The following is a 15697-nucleotide window of genomic DNA, read 5'->3' on the forward strand; positions in this document are numbered from 1 at the left end:
GCATTTTTTGAAACTGTGGTGGCGTGAGGTCAACAACTGAAGGGAGAGTATACCATGGAGGGAGTGGTTCGTGTCTTGGTGCAATACATTCAGTTTCATTCAATATGTCCAGCTCTCGGCATTTTTCTTCGAAGCATTTGGAGTGTGCATTTTTTGAAACTGTGGTGGCGTGAGGTCAACAACTGCAGGGAGAGTATACCATGAAGGGAGTGGTTCGTGTCTTGGTGCAATACATTCAGTTTCATTCAATATGTCCAGCTCTCGGCATTTTTCTTCGAAGCATTTGGAGTGTGCATTTTTTGAAACTGTGGTGGCGTGAGGTCAACAACTGCAGGGAGAGTATACCATGAAGGGAGTGGCTCGTGTCTTGGTGCAATACATTCAGTTTCATTCAATATGTCCAGCTCTCGGCATTTTTCTTCGAAGCATTTGGAGTGTGCATTTTTTGAAACTGTGGTGGCGTGAGGTCAACAACTGCAGGGAGAGTATACCATGAAGGGAGTGGTTCGTGTCTTGGTGCAATACATTCAGTTTCATTCAATATGTCCAGCTCTCGGCATTTTTCTTCGAAGCGCAAGAGCAAAGGCTTAATTGCTTGAGGCTTGTTGTTGAAGAGTATTCGGGAAGGGCATTTTGTGACAATAGAGTGACATAGATGTTAAGGCATAGAACGAATTTCGTGGACGTATGTACACGTAAGTGCAGTTCTTCGATCTTTTAAAGCAGGTTCATTAGTTTCCACATAGAGGCTAGCTACTGGAGAAGTTCTATAAGCACCAAATGATTAACGTAAACCAAGATTGTGAACTAGACTAGCCGTTTTAAGTAGGATCGCCTGGCCGAGCCATATAATATTGAGCCATAGTCTGAGAGCGTATTAGAGAACGGTAAATATGTAAAAGACATGCCATCGGACACCCAGCGTTTTCTTAGTACTTTCATCACATTGAGGGCTTGGGATGCTTTTTTCTTTAAGTTGTTTCTGTGTGGAAGATAGGCTGGGTTTTGTCAAAGGTGACACCTAAAAATTTATGTTCTTGTTTAACGAGAAATGGATTCTAGTTCAGGTGAAGTGTAGGGTTTCTTTGCAATCTTCGTTTGAGCGAGAATAAAACGTCTACCGTTTTTTTTGGAGAGAACAAATTCGTTGTTGTCTGCCCACGCGGACATTTTGTTTATAGTGATTTGTATTTGCATCTCGCAGACTGACATGTTGGACGACGTGTATGCTATTTGGACATCGTCTACATAAAGAGAATACATTACGAACTTTGGGATCAGTTTTGCTGAGGAATTTATCCTAATTATGAAGAGTGTGCATGGTGCTTAAGACACAGCAATGGGGAACACCGTTTTCCTGCACAAAGTTAGTTGAAAAAGTTGAGCCTAAGCGGACATTGAATTTACGGTTGGTAAGGAAGTCACTCCAGCAGCTTAGCATTCTGCCATGGACACCTAGTTCGGCTAGGTCACGCAGGATGCAAAACCCCCACGTTGTATTGTAGGCCTTCTCCAGGTCGAAGAAGACCCCGATACAATGCTGTTTGTGGATGAACGCTTCCCTGACTGTGTTTTCAAAGCGGACCAGGTGATCAGTTGTAGAAGATGACTCTCTAAACCCGCACTGATGTATATTTAGTAGTTTCCGGGACTGGAGAACGAAAGTGAGTCGGTTTTTTATTATAGTTTCAAACCATGTTGCGATACAGCTGGTCGAGGTTACTGGATTGTAACTGGCAGGTTTTGTAGGGGGCTTTCCTGGTTTCAAAAACGGTACTATTACTGCTTTTTTCCACGCCTAAGGTATTATTCCAGTGTCCCAAATTTTATTCAAACATTGCAGCAGGGCCTCTATGGCAGCTTCAAAGAGGTGTGCAAACATAGTATAGTGTATGTTGTCTGGGCCTGGTGCTGTTCTTTTACCGTGGGATAAAATTGTCTCTAGTTCTTGTAATGTGATTGGCCTGTTGTATTCTTCATTTGTGCCTGTACGAAAGGGAAATTTTTGTTTCTCTGTTATTACCTTGTGTTGTTGAAATGTGTCTATATAGTTTGAAGAGCTCGCAACTTTAGAGAAGTGCAAGAGTGGAAGCGTAGGCGAGTTGGTGATGGTTCGATTGGAGAAGTTTTCGCCTGTTCTTCGAGTGTTGTTTGTGTTCCAGGTGTCAACATTGAAAGAAGAAATAGGGCACAAACACCGGTGAACTTTCGAACCTGTTCCCACATTTTCTTTTCAGGGATTGAGATATTAATGAATAATACATAACTATGCCAAGAGGCTTTGTCGGCATTTCGCCGGACGTATCACGCTCTAGCTCTTACCTTTTGAAAGGTTATCAAGTTCGCTGCAGTCGGGTATCGATGGAGGATGCCCCAAGCTTTTTTTGTTTCTTTTTTTCTGCTTTGCACTCCTCCGTCCACCATATTTTGTGCTTTCTACTTGCGTATTCAGATGTTTGCGGGATTGCTAATAAGGCTTCTGATATTATGCATGTGGAGAACCTTTCATTTATTTCGTCTGTAGTTATTTCTTCAGAGTATTATTTTTCTAATGTGGCATTTGATTTAAAAACTGACCAGTCAGCGAGGTGAAGCTTCCAACGCGGTGGCCGTGATTGGATGATGGGGTAGAGGATGATAGTTTTAAAATAGCGGGTAAATGGTCACTCCCCCTAAGGTCAACTAAAAGATCCCTGTTAAAATCATTATTGGATGATGATGAAACAGCTAAATCAAGGCAGCTCATGTTTCCTGAGCTGGGGCAGCAATATATCGGATTTCCAATGTTCAATAGACTTGTGTTATTAGACAAAATAAAATCTATGATTTTCCCTCTCGGGTCGGTTCGTTTACTCCCCCAAAAGGAAGAGTGCCCGTTAAAATCCTCAACTACCACGAATGGATCCGGTAACTGTTGAATGAGTTCTAGGTCATTTACTGTAAAGGTTAGGTGTGGTGGTAAGTATACAGAACATATTGGTATTGTTTTGTGGCTGATTATGTTAACTGCCACTGCTTCAAACTTAGTCTTCAGTGGTACTTCTGTGGTAGGGACGTCGCTTTGTGCTATGATCGCAACGCCCCCTGAGAGTCTCTTTGCCTGTTCTCGGTCTCTTCGGAAGGTTTTACATTTCTTAAGGATATTTGTGTTCTTTGGATCAAGGTTTGTCTCTTGGCGGCCCAAAGCTGTAGGTGCCATTATTGTAAGTATATCTGTGATGTCTGTACTATTTCGGAGTAAACCCCTAGAATTCCATTGTACTATATAGGCCATATTTTGATGTGTTGGGGGATAAAAGTTATTTAGGTTCGGGAGGAGTTACCCTCGGTTTTCCCTTTTTTCCAACGAGTTCCGCCTCCCTGCAACACAACCGTGTTGGGGATGACGCCATCGCCTCACTGGAGGCGCTGGAGGCCCGCGGCAATCCCACGGACGAACTAGCTAGCGGCCTCCCTCTGGATTGGGAAACCTTGTAGATTCCCGGCTCAAAGGTTGCCAGACCCTCTTTCGGAGCTGGCAGAGGAGCCTTGGCTGCATCTGCCTGGGGCGGCATGGATGGCCCTTCCATAGGGTGCGACGACGCCTTGGTAGGTGCCAGGTTGCGGTCTGGCGCTCCGCCCCTGCGCGCCATTTCCGCGTAGTGTGTCTTAGCGGTGAAGATGAATGGATTGTTTTTCTTTCTAGCCGTTTTCTTGCCTCTGTGAACGATATGTTTTCTTTTGTCTTTATCGTGATAATTTTTTTTCTTTCTTCCAGGCTGGACATGATCGTGAATATGATGGATGCAGTGTGGCACTGGAGCATCACAGTCTTCCGCAAGGTGTTCTTTAGAAGCACATTAAGCACAAGTTTTCTGTCCACGACAGCTTTGTGATCCATGACCATATTTCTGCAGTTGAAGCATCTTCGGGGATTCGGTATGTATGGAAGAACCTCGACTTTAAGGTATCCTACTTCAATTGTCTTTGGCAGTGAGCTGGAATTGAAGGTCAAGATCAGATGCTTTGTTCCGATTTTCCTGTTGTCCTTTCTAATTTTGATTCTATGGACATTCACGACATTTTGTTCAGTGAGGTCATCTAGCATTTCTTCTTCAGTTATTTCAAGGAAGTCAGAATCAGATATTACTCCCCGAAGGGTGTTTAGGGATCTATGTGGGGTCACGGTCCCCGGGACATCCCCAAGAGATTGGATGTTGGCCAGTTTCTCTTGTTGAACTTCGTGGCATAGCTCTAGAAGCAAGTCTCCATTTGCTATTTTAGACACTTTATACTTTGGGCCTAAGGCATTTGTTAAACATTTTGATACTAAGAATGGGGACAATGTTCGGGCTGGTTTTTCTTTAAGTTTGGAGTGAATGAAAGAGAACTTGGCATAGCTTTTCTTTGGTTTTCCGAGGAATTCCTCTGCAATTTTGGTCCGCCTCCGTTTGTCGGGGCGATCAGGTTTAGAGGATTTATAGCCATAAAGGTAAGTTTGTTATTCGGTCAGGGTGGAGTTCGCCCACCACGGAGCCCAACGAGGGGATGGGACATGAACGTGCAAGGCATTCTTGCCCACACCAGCCGTACACCCTGACTATAACCAAATATGGCGTAACACAGGATGGTTAGCAACACAGGGTTAACCCGAGCTGCCAGAAAAAAATGGAAAAAGCAGGAAAGGAAGAGGAGACAGGACTATTGCAAAGTACAAGATAGGAAAGCGAAAGATGTAGGGAAGGATAGGAAAGGGCGACTGCCGCGGTTTCCCCCGGTTGGGTCAGGACGGAGGTGCCGTCTATGGGAAGCGTGGGCCAAAGTGGTGCGTGGTCCCACGGTGGCCATCTTGGTATTAGTTCAAATTCTGCTACCAGGCTACGCCACTATATTCAGGACTGAGAAAGTGCCTACCGGCCTTGCCCCCAGTTGGCCGAGCGACCCAACCTTGGCTTTGTAGAGAAGCTTTCTTTTGTTCGAGGGTGGGTTTTCAAAGCCCCATTCTTCTCCCCACCGTGCGCAGGGGAAAGCGTTCACCTGTTCTTAGCTTAACTACAGCGGATATCAGGACTACGGGGTGCTAGCTTGCTTACCACGGCTGAACTTGAGCGACGACGCACACCGCCGCCGCTCGATTCGGCCATGACCGAATGTGCGTAATGTAAATGAAAAGTACGTTAATCGTCACCTCGTTTTGTTGTTGTTCACTGTTCTTGATAGAGTGGAAGCTTGAACGAGTTCATAATACATGGTCGACATACATTCACGATAGCTCAAGTGGATACCAAAAATGGAAAGGTGCGACATGATGTAAAATATTTATGTGGCCCTTGTATACTATACTTTGACTCACAACAGATTTGCACCCCTGCGAATGGCAGGGGCTCCCTGGCCCATTCAAATGCGAACTGTAATGGATAATTGTGCTCCGACGCACACCTCGAATCGACAAGGATGACAGTGGGAGAACAATTGCCTATTATAGGTTGTGTGGGTGGTGATTATTTAAACAAAATGAAGGAAAAGAGTGCTGCCGGCCGCATCAACTGCTATCTAAAATCTGAAGCACCCGAGCTGCAGCTGGCGGGAAAGCAAAATCATGGGTAGAGGATAGCGAGGGGAAGTGCAGAGGGGAGCTATTCGCAACTTTCACCTCCTATAGGGGGCGGCACTCATTCAATATGGCTCTCGTTGAGGGGATACCGGCTGCCGGATAGCGTACCCGGCGAACGTGTCGTGTCGCGTTGCAGCCACCGCGGCGTTCGCGCCACTGCAGCGAAGCCATTTGCAGCTAGGCAGCGGTGGTGGTCATAGAGTTTCTTGTGGTGATAGTGGTGGTTTGTTGCTGGCCTGTATGCTACCTGTGTTTGCAGTATAGTTTGCGTTGTGCGAAGTGCGAAATCCTCCTGCGCCCTGTTCCCTTCTTTGTTCACCGTGGGATCGTTGCCGTGATCGTGTTTCATCGCCGGTATGTGTTTTTCCACATGTATACTCTGCATTATTGGTCGCAGAAAGCTTTCCGGCAGATCTTTTATGCCGGGAATTGCCGTGCAGTCTTCTCAGTGGGCAGTAAAAACCTTTGCAGTGAACGCGCCGGGAAAATATGGCAGCTGAGAAGAACGGCCAATGCAAAGAAAGGACCACATGGACGGATGAAGAAACGCGAGCGTTAAATAGAATTTGGGAGGACCTCTTATCGGACCTCCGCCGAACCGAAAGAAACCTATATCTCATCATGGCCGAACGGCTTCGTGCCGTTGGCATATATAGGTCGACAAGGGAGATTTAAAAAAAATCCAGAACTTGGGAAACAAATACAGGTTGAAGTTTTCTGAAAATCTATTTTTTAATTCATTAGTCGTCAGCTACTTTCCGCTGCCGTAGCATTCACACAGTCACTGCTTGGAGATATCCTCATGGCTATTTTTAAGCAGCGGCTAAGTAATTTCACGATTTATGTTCTTTCGATTGTATTGTTACAAATCTTATTTTATAATATTTCAGGCTGCTGACAAGGACTGGTACTCAGACGAGGTCCGGGGGCATGCCCTGGAAGTTTTACTGGGAAATCCACAGATTTCTCCGATCGCTGCCAGCAAATGATCCCAGGCTCATGAGGAATCTATGCCTCCTTCGGATACCAACGCCTCCCCCGAAGAGGTACTTTCAGATCAATTGATAGCAGCTGATACAAGTCTATTACCTGATCTGCATTGGTATCCCGTTGATATAAACAATGTGCAAGAAAAATCAGCCTAGAAAAGAAAAATGAGTGCAGATTGCTTTCATATTTACAGGAACAGGTGAAAGCTTCCCCCTGCGCATGGCGAGGAGAAGAATGGGGCTTTGAAGACCCACCCTCCAACAAAAGAAAGCTTCTCTACATAGCCAAGGTTGGGTCGCTCAGCCACTGCGGGCGAGACCGGTAGGCACTTTCTCAGTCGTGAATCAGTGGCGTAGCCTGGTGTCAGAATCTGAACTAATACCAAGATGGCCGCCGTGGTACCCACGCCTTAAATGTTGGCATGTCTTTATTTAAAAGACCACTGACACTAGGATGCATTATGTCCCACATCGGATGAGCAGAAACACGTGTTTGGTGTCTTGTTGAAGGAGAAGTTTTAAATGCAGGGCATATTATTTGCGCCGTTGTGAAGGAATGTACAGCCTCCTCGTATACCGTCCAAGGATTATGCCCGCAAACATCACACGTACGGCGAAGCCCGCACGGGCTGTGCTTCGAGTATGGAAGCGGCGAATCTATAAAGGTGGGTGCTTGCGCTATTTACTAGCTGAATTTGTTGTCCTTGTTTGCTATGTCGCGCCGTTGTTCAACAATGGAATTCCCGTTTACTTGCGTCAACAAAGTAGGCCATTCTTCGCGTCTGCTGTTCAGGTGTAGAAATATCTTTAGGGCAGTGGGCCGAAATACGCCTTGCAAAAGAAGTGCGCCTGAGGTTATGCAAGGTGTGGCAGCAGGCTAAGCTACGCCAACCTGAACGGTGTTCGAACTCTTCCATCGCGTTGCAAACAAAAACAGGCACCGTTTGTATGCGCTTGTAAAGAAATGCATTTGCTTGCATGTGATCACTAAAGCGGGATTTGTCGTACAGTACAAGTCGAACGTTCACTCATGCACGCATTATAGAAAGCAGATTTTAATGCAGTGCGAGCATTGCTTTGGTCTGCTCATCGTTCGATGAAACGTATCTGCAAAACGCCCCTTAGCGCACATGTTGCCTCCATTACTAATTCGTCGTTTTAATATTGGCTCGCGGGCGTTGAGTCATTTTTGAATACTTTAATAGCACATATTGTGGAGATTAGCTATGCTGTTTACTCCAAATATGAAATATATGCACGTTGCTGAAAGCATACTGGAGAGTAATGAATCATAACATGAAAATGCTTTTCCTGAAATCCAGGGAGTGAATGTTTTGGTGTTTCTTTACAGGGCGACTGCTTGTGCAAAGCAGGGAATTTTTCCTGCTGCAAGCACATGATTGCACTGTTGCTTTTTACACACAGGTAAGGATGCGCAGCGATGATCCCAGAGCCGAATAGGATCTTTTCACATAAATCTGCCTATGTTGTTATTTTCCAACATTTTTGCCACAGTTTTGTGGGCTGTATCTTGTCTGTGTGGATGTAGTACTCTTTTCAAACAAAATTCCAGAGTTGCTGTTGCAAATGCTTTATTACTATGCAATGCCATCTGTTCACTGCTGCAGAACTGGCATCCAGAACTTGGACGTACTAACGTCCACAGACGATGCAATCATGGGGGAAGCTGAAAGCAAAGAATATTAATCAGCCAAGAAAGGTTAAGGACTTGTGTCATGTGGTCTCCAAAGCAAGAATCCGGTTGGGGCCTCAAAAACTTGCTGACATCCGACAGCGGCGTATTGCTGCTGCTCCACGAAGCGCCCTAGCAAGGCTTGTTAAGGGCCGCTGCCTTCAGAGTTATAATGTCGAAGAAAGTGCTGCGGACATGTGTGACACAAACACAAGATGTGAGCCCAGTTTATGATTGCAGCATATCCTTGCCAGCCAACATGCCCAGATGTTTGAGGAACTTCAGTTTCACGAAATTGCATTTCAGGATTGAAATGAATGCACAATTTATAGAGCGCTAAAGACAGACCTGTGTCCTCGTCTGTCAAAATTTTATGCCGACATGGTTGCTGTGAGTTCAGCACAGGCAATAAACATTTGTGATCAGACAGCTGGCCAGAACAGCACAAAATGCCAAAGGGAGCGAATGCTCCAGATAACTGGAAGCAAGGCACACACATTTTACAGATTTGTGCCATCACCAGATCAGAGCTGGGAAGCCAAGGTCAGAAAAATACTGACACAGAACTTTGCAGGCAACGACGCCACGAGATATGGGAAGGCTCGTGAAAAGCCAGCTATGGAGGAGTATATGTTGAACACAGGCAATGCAATGTCATCAATGGGCCTTGTGTGAACCCTCTAGTTCCATGACTGGGCTTCAGCCAAGACAGCATTGTCTTTAAAAATCGAAAGCCAGCCATCTTGCTAGAGGTGAAAAGTCCTACTCTAGGCAAAACAAAAAAATTCTGACCTTGTGAGGCAAAGAAAGTGCCGTATATTTTACCTGAAGGTGAAAATTATGCCTTGAGGCCCACACATTGCTACTACACACAAGTCCAATTGGGACTATTTCTCCTGCATTTGGAATAAGTCCACCTTATCGCCTACCGCAAGGTGGAATCCTTAGCAATAACTGTAAGGAAATGTGTGCAGTTTATTGATGCATTAATTCCAAGACTGCAGTATGTATATTTGAAACATTATTTGCCACAGCGCGTAGAATTGCATTGAAAAATAAACACGGTAATCACTGTGTAGAAATATGTGCGTTGTCACTATATCACACTTCATCTCTAACAGAAAGACCATCAAACGCATGCAACCAGAAATTCACACCCATTAACCTGAGACAAAGAGGCACCTTTATACATTTTGTTTATTTGTCATATCATCGGACCAACTTGGTCCAAGCAGGACCAAATTGGCCAGTGCTTCAACACTTGTAGGTGGGCTGTCCCAGAGGATTGACGACGCCCAGTATTGAATGTTGCAGACTAACTGATTACCCATATCATTTCCGACAATACCTTATGGCCAGGAATTCACCTAAGAGTGATGGGTTATGAATGGAGAGCCGACAGTGCTTTTTAGAGACCCCTCTTAAGTCTAGGGTAACATACTATTTCGATTATAACGGAGAGCAGCCTGTGAATCGCTGTAGAAAACATAAATGAGAGTTTGAGGTAATTGAGGAAACGACTGAAGTTTGATGGTTATGGCACTGCAAGGATGGATGTATTATCACGTTCGCTATCCACACCTAAAGCTGAGGAAGACAGCTAGACATCAGGAGTGCAGTCAAAGCGGTACTATGACATCCACTTTGCATGCCAATGAACAGGCTCATGTGACTCGGCATTCAAAATATGTTTGAAGAACGTAACGAGGAGTGCCGAATGAACCAAATAATGAGGCTGCCTATGTCAAAACCTTCAAAGGCTAAAGATCGCCATATCATATCGAGTAGTTGGCAAGAAAGAACGACCTGTAAGCTCCAGCGTATCAAAAAAGATCCACCCAGTCCTGTGCAAAGGAGTGATAGAAAAAGAAAATATATATCCAGTTTCTAGGACACACTACACGTAGATGCTGAATTAAATAGCCACAATAAGGATGGCAATGCCATAAAGCTCTTTCATTAAAAGCGAAGTAATCAGCGTACAGAACGCAATGGAAGTGGGAGAAATAGCCATAGATAGCTCTTGTCATCCATTGCAGCGAAACAAAACAGTAATGTCCGTCTCTCAAACAGCAATGCGGATCTCTTCGAAGGGTGAGTAAGGAAACCCTGCTGGAACACACCAAAGAGTGCAATGGTCCTCCGGATCTCTTGGCGCGCAAACACGTCCAGTAGTAGGCAGCTGACTGTATGCAGCCATCATACTCTCCCGTGAACTCGTCGAGTCCGCTAATAAGCGATGGGGTTACCACAGACTATTATAGGGTGAACAGAAGTTTTTCCATACCTAGTAAGAATATAAATAAGGAAGAACACATAATCACCAAAGTATGGACTCTCACTGTGCCAAATACAGTACCTTGAACAAAAAGCATCACACGATGTATAATCTGGCCTACTACTTAGGCGGGGAACCAAGCACAATGTTACACATGACGTGACTTTGCCAAAGTAACTACTTTTGAAGAAACACTTGACGCAACTAGGAATGTTGAGAAGGCACCCTGCACAGCAGAGACTGTCCAGAAGCACCTGGCGGGATGGGGAAAAGCAGCTGTTTAGGCCATTGGGCCTAAACATCCGAGCCTGAAGTGCCTAGCGAAATATGAAAGCGTGAGGGAAAAAGTACTGGGCCAGAAGTATATTTAGAAAAGCACAAAACAGCGCAAAGCCCCTCAGTGATTGGGCTGAAGGTTATCGGCTTAGCACTGCAGGCGAGCGTCCACTGTTCGCACACAATGCAGGGGTGCAAAGGGTGATGCGGTGACCATGTTCAGGATCTTCGTGCGCCCGAATAGACCCCGCATAAACCACAGTGTATGCGCGCAAAACACGTGCACGCACGCAGCGTGCGTTTCATGCCTTGTCACCTAAAAAAAACTCACTCCGCGGTCCTTCCCTAATAAACTGTTTGTGTTTCCACTTAATGTGGATGCGTCTCCTTGTGCTAAGAACCAGTGGTGTCTCGGGGTTTTCGCACCACGTCCTCAATCGAGTGGTGCCTTCAGGTATTCATTCATTCCTTTCACTCGACTGACACTCTCTGCTTTTCTCTAGATCATGAATTGTAGCCTCTGCATCAGGTGAGAGAGTTGTCGAAATTCTTCCTCTGTGGAGTGTTTGAAACCGGATCTGCTACCGAAAGAAGTTGTTTCAAGAAGCAATGAATTTTCGAAAAGTGTGTACAGCGTTTCCATTACCCCCGCGAGCCCCTTCCGTAAAATTTTTGGAGGCTAGGCGAGACCAACCATGCACTGAACCACTGCTTGGAAAACAAATTTGTGTCATTTTCTCGGTAACCCGTCCTGTCAAACATACTCTTCTTGGCGGTCGCAAGACAGTTGCGCTACTGCAATAATGTCAATTGTAGCTTTTACATGGGGTGAGGGAGTAGTTCAAATTCATCCTTTTTGGACAATAGACGATTTGCGGAAATCTGTAAGTCAGCTTCTCTGCAAGGCTTGTTTTCCAACCAAAAGGCCCTGTTCCCAGACGCCACTCTCGCAGTCTTTGTTGAAACGAAAAGAGGCATGAGAGTTGTCGAAATTCTTCCTCTGTGGAGTGTTTGAAACCGGATCTGCTACCGAAAGAAGTTGTTTCAAGAAGCAATGAATCGCCAGCATGAATGCGCCTTTCAATGGTGCATTCATGCTGGCGATTGGCGAAAGTGAGACAAGGAGGGAGTGAGGAGGGAGTGAGTGTGACGAATGGGCCGAAACCATTCACACTGGAGCAGCAAGGGGCTTGACAATCTCCACCCCTTTCATCCTCTTTTTTACATATGAAAGGGTGGCATTCAACCATTGTACCTTTTTGGTGCGTCTCCCTGAGTCATCTTGAAGTCAACTGCACATTCCACAGTTTATTTAGAAGGCGAAGTTTGCCTCTGCTCACTTCTTCAAATAATGCGAGTGCGGCGTCTGGGAACTAGACATTTTAGTTGGAAAACAAGCCTTGAAGAGAAGCTGACTTACCCATGTCAGATAAGAAAGTTTCGTGTCACTTTCAACGAGTGCACTCGCCTTTAGTGTCATTCGTATCGTGTCAGATGACAAACTTTAATGACACTCGCTGCTGAATGCACTCAGCGCGGAGTGATTTTGGGGAACTCACTACACTTTGTCCGGCAGGTGAGTGTGTAGTCCCGATAGTAGCTTTCCAAAAATAAAATGCAACGTTGCCGAGAAAACTTTCTTTGTCTAACGTTTTTACCTTTCTGACCTTTTAAATTTAATTTACGCTAACTGTAGGGTATGTATGTATATATCTACATATATATATATATATATATATATAGCAAAAATTGCAATCAATATTCGTTCATTCAGCTGCAATAGTCGTGAGGGGAGCCGCATTGACATTGCTACGATGGCTGATTGCTCTCATGGCGGCGACCGTTAATGGTTATGTTGCGGCAGTGTTGCTCCGTCTGCTGTCCAGGCAGCGTGTTTCTAGCAGTGTACAAGATGGCATTCCGCCCAGCGGCCGAGGGAAACAGAAAGCGGAAATCATGGTCGGAGTCGGAGACATATATGTCTTGATAAGGCTTTGGGAAGACAGCCTCGGCGACCTCCGGCGCACGAAGCGCAATGCAAAGGTATACGCGGCCATCGCCGAGAAACTGCAAGCCGCCGGCATTGTGAAAACAACAAAGGAAGTGAAAAAAATTGAAAACTTGAGCAACAAATATAGGTGAGTTTTATATTTTAAACGCTCTCATAAAATGGCATGATTTCCATCGCCTCTGCTGAACGGAATGACCAAAAGGCGCTGACAGGTGGGGACGAGGGCGAAGAGAGGCACATGTGTCTGTCTCCTTTCGCATCCCGTCTATCAGCAGTTTCGTCGTTCCGTTCAATATGAACAAACCAGCCCGACTAAGCCCTATTCCTGGATCGCTCTCGCGTAAACTGCTGTGTTGTTTTGAGCAGTCTTGCCTCCATGTTTGTTGATGCAACCTCGCGCGCTGCACGTGCAAGCCAGATATATGCGTCAGCTAACTTATTTTCTCGCCTAGATTGGCATGATATGTAATGCTCCCGCGTGTTCTTTTGCGTGATTTTGAACAAGCTGCACACCTCGCATGTCAGGTGAACACCACAGACTGTGGTCAGCTAGCCTATTTTCTATATTCTGTCATGGTCATAATCACCCTCAGGTATACTCTACATCGATTACGGTTTAAAATGCTCCATTGCTCTTGGGCTTAGCAACCCACTGCTATAGGCACCGAGTGACCGCGGCAAATAGAAGAGCTTCACACCTGCTTGTATGTACAACTTATCTAAGGTGTTTCTGCGTCTATATGCATTCATAAATTTCCCTCCACATGGAACTGCTGGAAACCTTTGTCATGCAAATGTTCCTTCCCGTGTTTACACGTTACGTTGCAGCAATATCTTCAATTCAGAAATTAATAGCCAACAATAAGAGCAGTCCATGCATTAAAGTTGCGAAATTTCCGTATTTTTCTAAAACTTCATTTAAAATAAAGTCCATGAGGTAAAGCGGTGTAGATCACAGTTAATGCTTTTTTCTTTACAGGTTTCTCAGCCGTGGGAAAACTACAGGGTCAGGAGGTATTTCCTGGCCTTATTATTGGGACATTCACAGGTTCCTGGGTTCCTCGCCAGTCAATGACTGCAGCCTGATGGAGGAATCAGGCCGCGCAGTCAGAAGGAGAACGAATCTGCTGAGCTGGTGTGTAGTTGTGGTGACTTTTTGTTTGTAGTAAGTGTGAAAGATCGCTAACAAAACAGATTTCTCTGTATGCGGCCCGTGTTTGAAGTAACAGCATGCAATACTTGGGGAAACCTCATTACGCCGTGATTCAAATTTTTTTGAAATTACAGTACCCTTCAGCTGCATGTAGAACCATATCTGCTACTTTAACGCAGAACATGTGTACTGTTTCAGATCTTCTACAGCATGCTGGAGGGAGCAGAAAGGGAGTCCGCGGAACCAGATGCGGTGTGTAATGAAAATGAAGACGCTCCTTCTCCAGCTGCGACTCCAGAAGAGCCTGAGAACTTCCCATGCACGACGGCTTCGCCGCTGCCTTCAGCAGTGGAGAGCCCCAACGCGGCAAGCTTGCCTCATGCACCTAAAAGGTAGAGGGCAGCTGCTGCAAAGGGGCTGGCAGCCCAAACTGCCCTGCAGCAGCTGCTTGAATAGCAACGGCAGCTACGCTGTGCTGCAGAAAAACAGAGAACCAAGGATCGAGCGCTCAAGGATCGCCACCCATATAAAAATGGTCTATGTACTTCAATGGTAAAGTTTATGGTCAGCTATGTCTATCTACGGACTTTTATAGTCGGCTATAAAGTGCCATTAAAATATTTATAGGCAGCTATAGAAAATTCTATACCACTTTGTCTATAGCTTCTGGACCATACAAAACCTCTTTAGCTAACTATAGAAAACCATATGTCCATGAAGCTATATACTTTTAGTCATACAGTTATCTTAAGCCGTCTGTAGAAATTTGAACTCCTCTAAAGCTACAGACTGCAAGCCATAGAATCAGTTTTAGCAAACCTATAGAAAAGTTTATGCTCTTGAGGCTATAGACTACTAGTCATACAGTTACCTTTAGCGGTCTATAGAAATGTGAATGTCTCTAAAGCTACAGACTACAAGCCATATAAGCTGCTAGCTGGCTATGGAACATTGTATTCGCCGCGAGATCGAACTAGAGGTGGCGCCACCGTCACTCCGGTAGTGTGGATCGGCGGTCGGCGGCGCACGCAGAAACGCACGATGCGTAGGTCTGCTTCCGAGTTTACGGCGGGTTCTTTGGCGATGAAAACGTGTCTTTTGCTGTATTTCTGCAATATTGCAGAAAAAAATTGATGAATTTCGCCAATGCAGCAGAAGAAGAGCGGATTTTAGGAAAACAAAGCACGCAACCACCAGACTTCTCGATTTACTTTGCACGTTTCTTGCGCTGTACCGCGCACACGTGCCTAACGACAGCTTTGTTTTTCTTATCGACTTTTAAACAGTTTGCGCGTGTATCATGCGAGTGAGACCGGCGAATTTAGTGTCAAGCCCACGCAGATACCTGCAGTACTTTAGATTGAATCGAGAAGGCCTGGTTCATTATATCGTACTTGACTCGAGGATTAAGCAGGTTAGATGTTGCACTGGCAGTGCACTGCATGGCGAGTTGCTTTGGACTGAGTGCACATCAACTCTGGCCCAGACAGCCACGCACAAGTATTCCCCAAAAATGAGATCACACCGACACTATACAGGAAACCTCGCCGCACAGGAAAGCTGATTGTTCACGTGTACAGCGCTGAGTGGATTGAATTTGCCGAGATGCTTTTTGTGGCCACTGTCATAGAATGTGATAGCGTATTACTGCATGCGCCACTAACTATAAATGCTTTCCTGAAACTGACGAAAGTATAAGGGATT

At 45.4% G+C, this 15697-nt stretch overlaps 1 pseudogene; it reads left to right on the forward strand.

The window, feature by feature from the left end:
• Nucleotides 1-7043: 7043 nt before the first annotated feature.
• Nucleotides 7044-9559, forward strand: LOC146186909 (uncharacterized; annotated as a pseudogene).
• Nucleotides 9560-15697: the final 6138 nt, after the last annotated feature.

The sequence above is a fragment of the Amblyomma maculatum genome, chromosome 6 (assembly GCF_055883805.1).
Source record: "Amblyomma maculatum isolate TAMU_Amacu chromosome 6, ASM5588380v1, whole genome shotgun sequence".
NCBI classification, from domain to species: Eukaryota; Metazoa; Arthropoda; class Arachnida; order Ixodida; family Ixodidae; genus Amblyomma; species Amblyomma maculatum.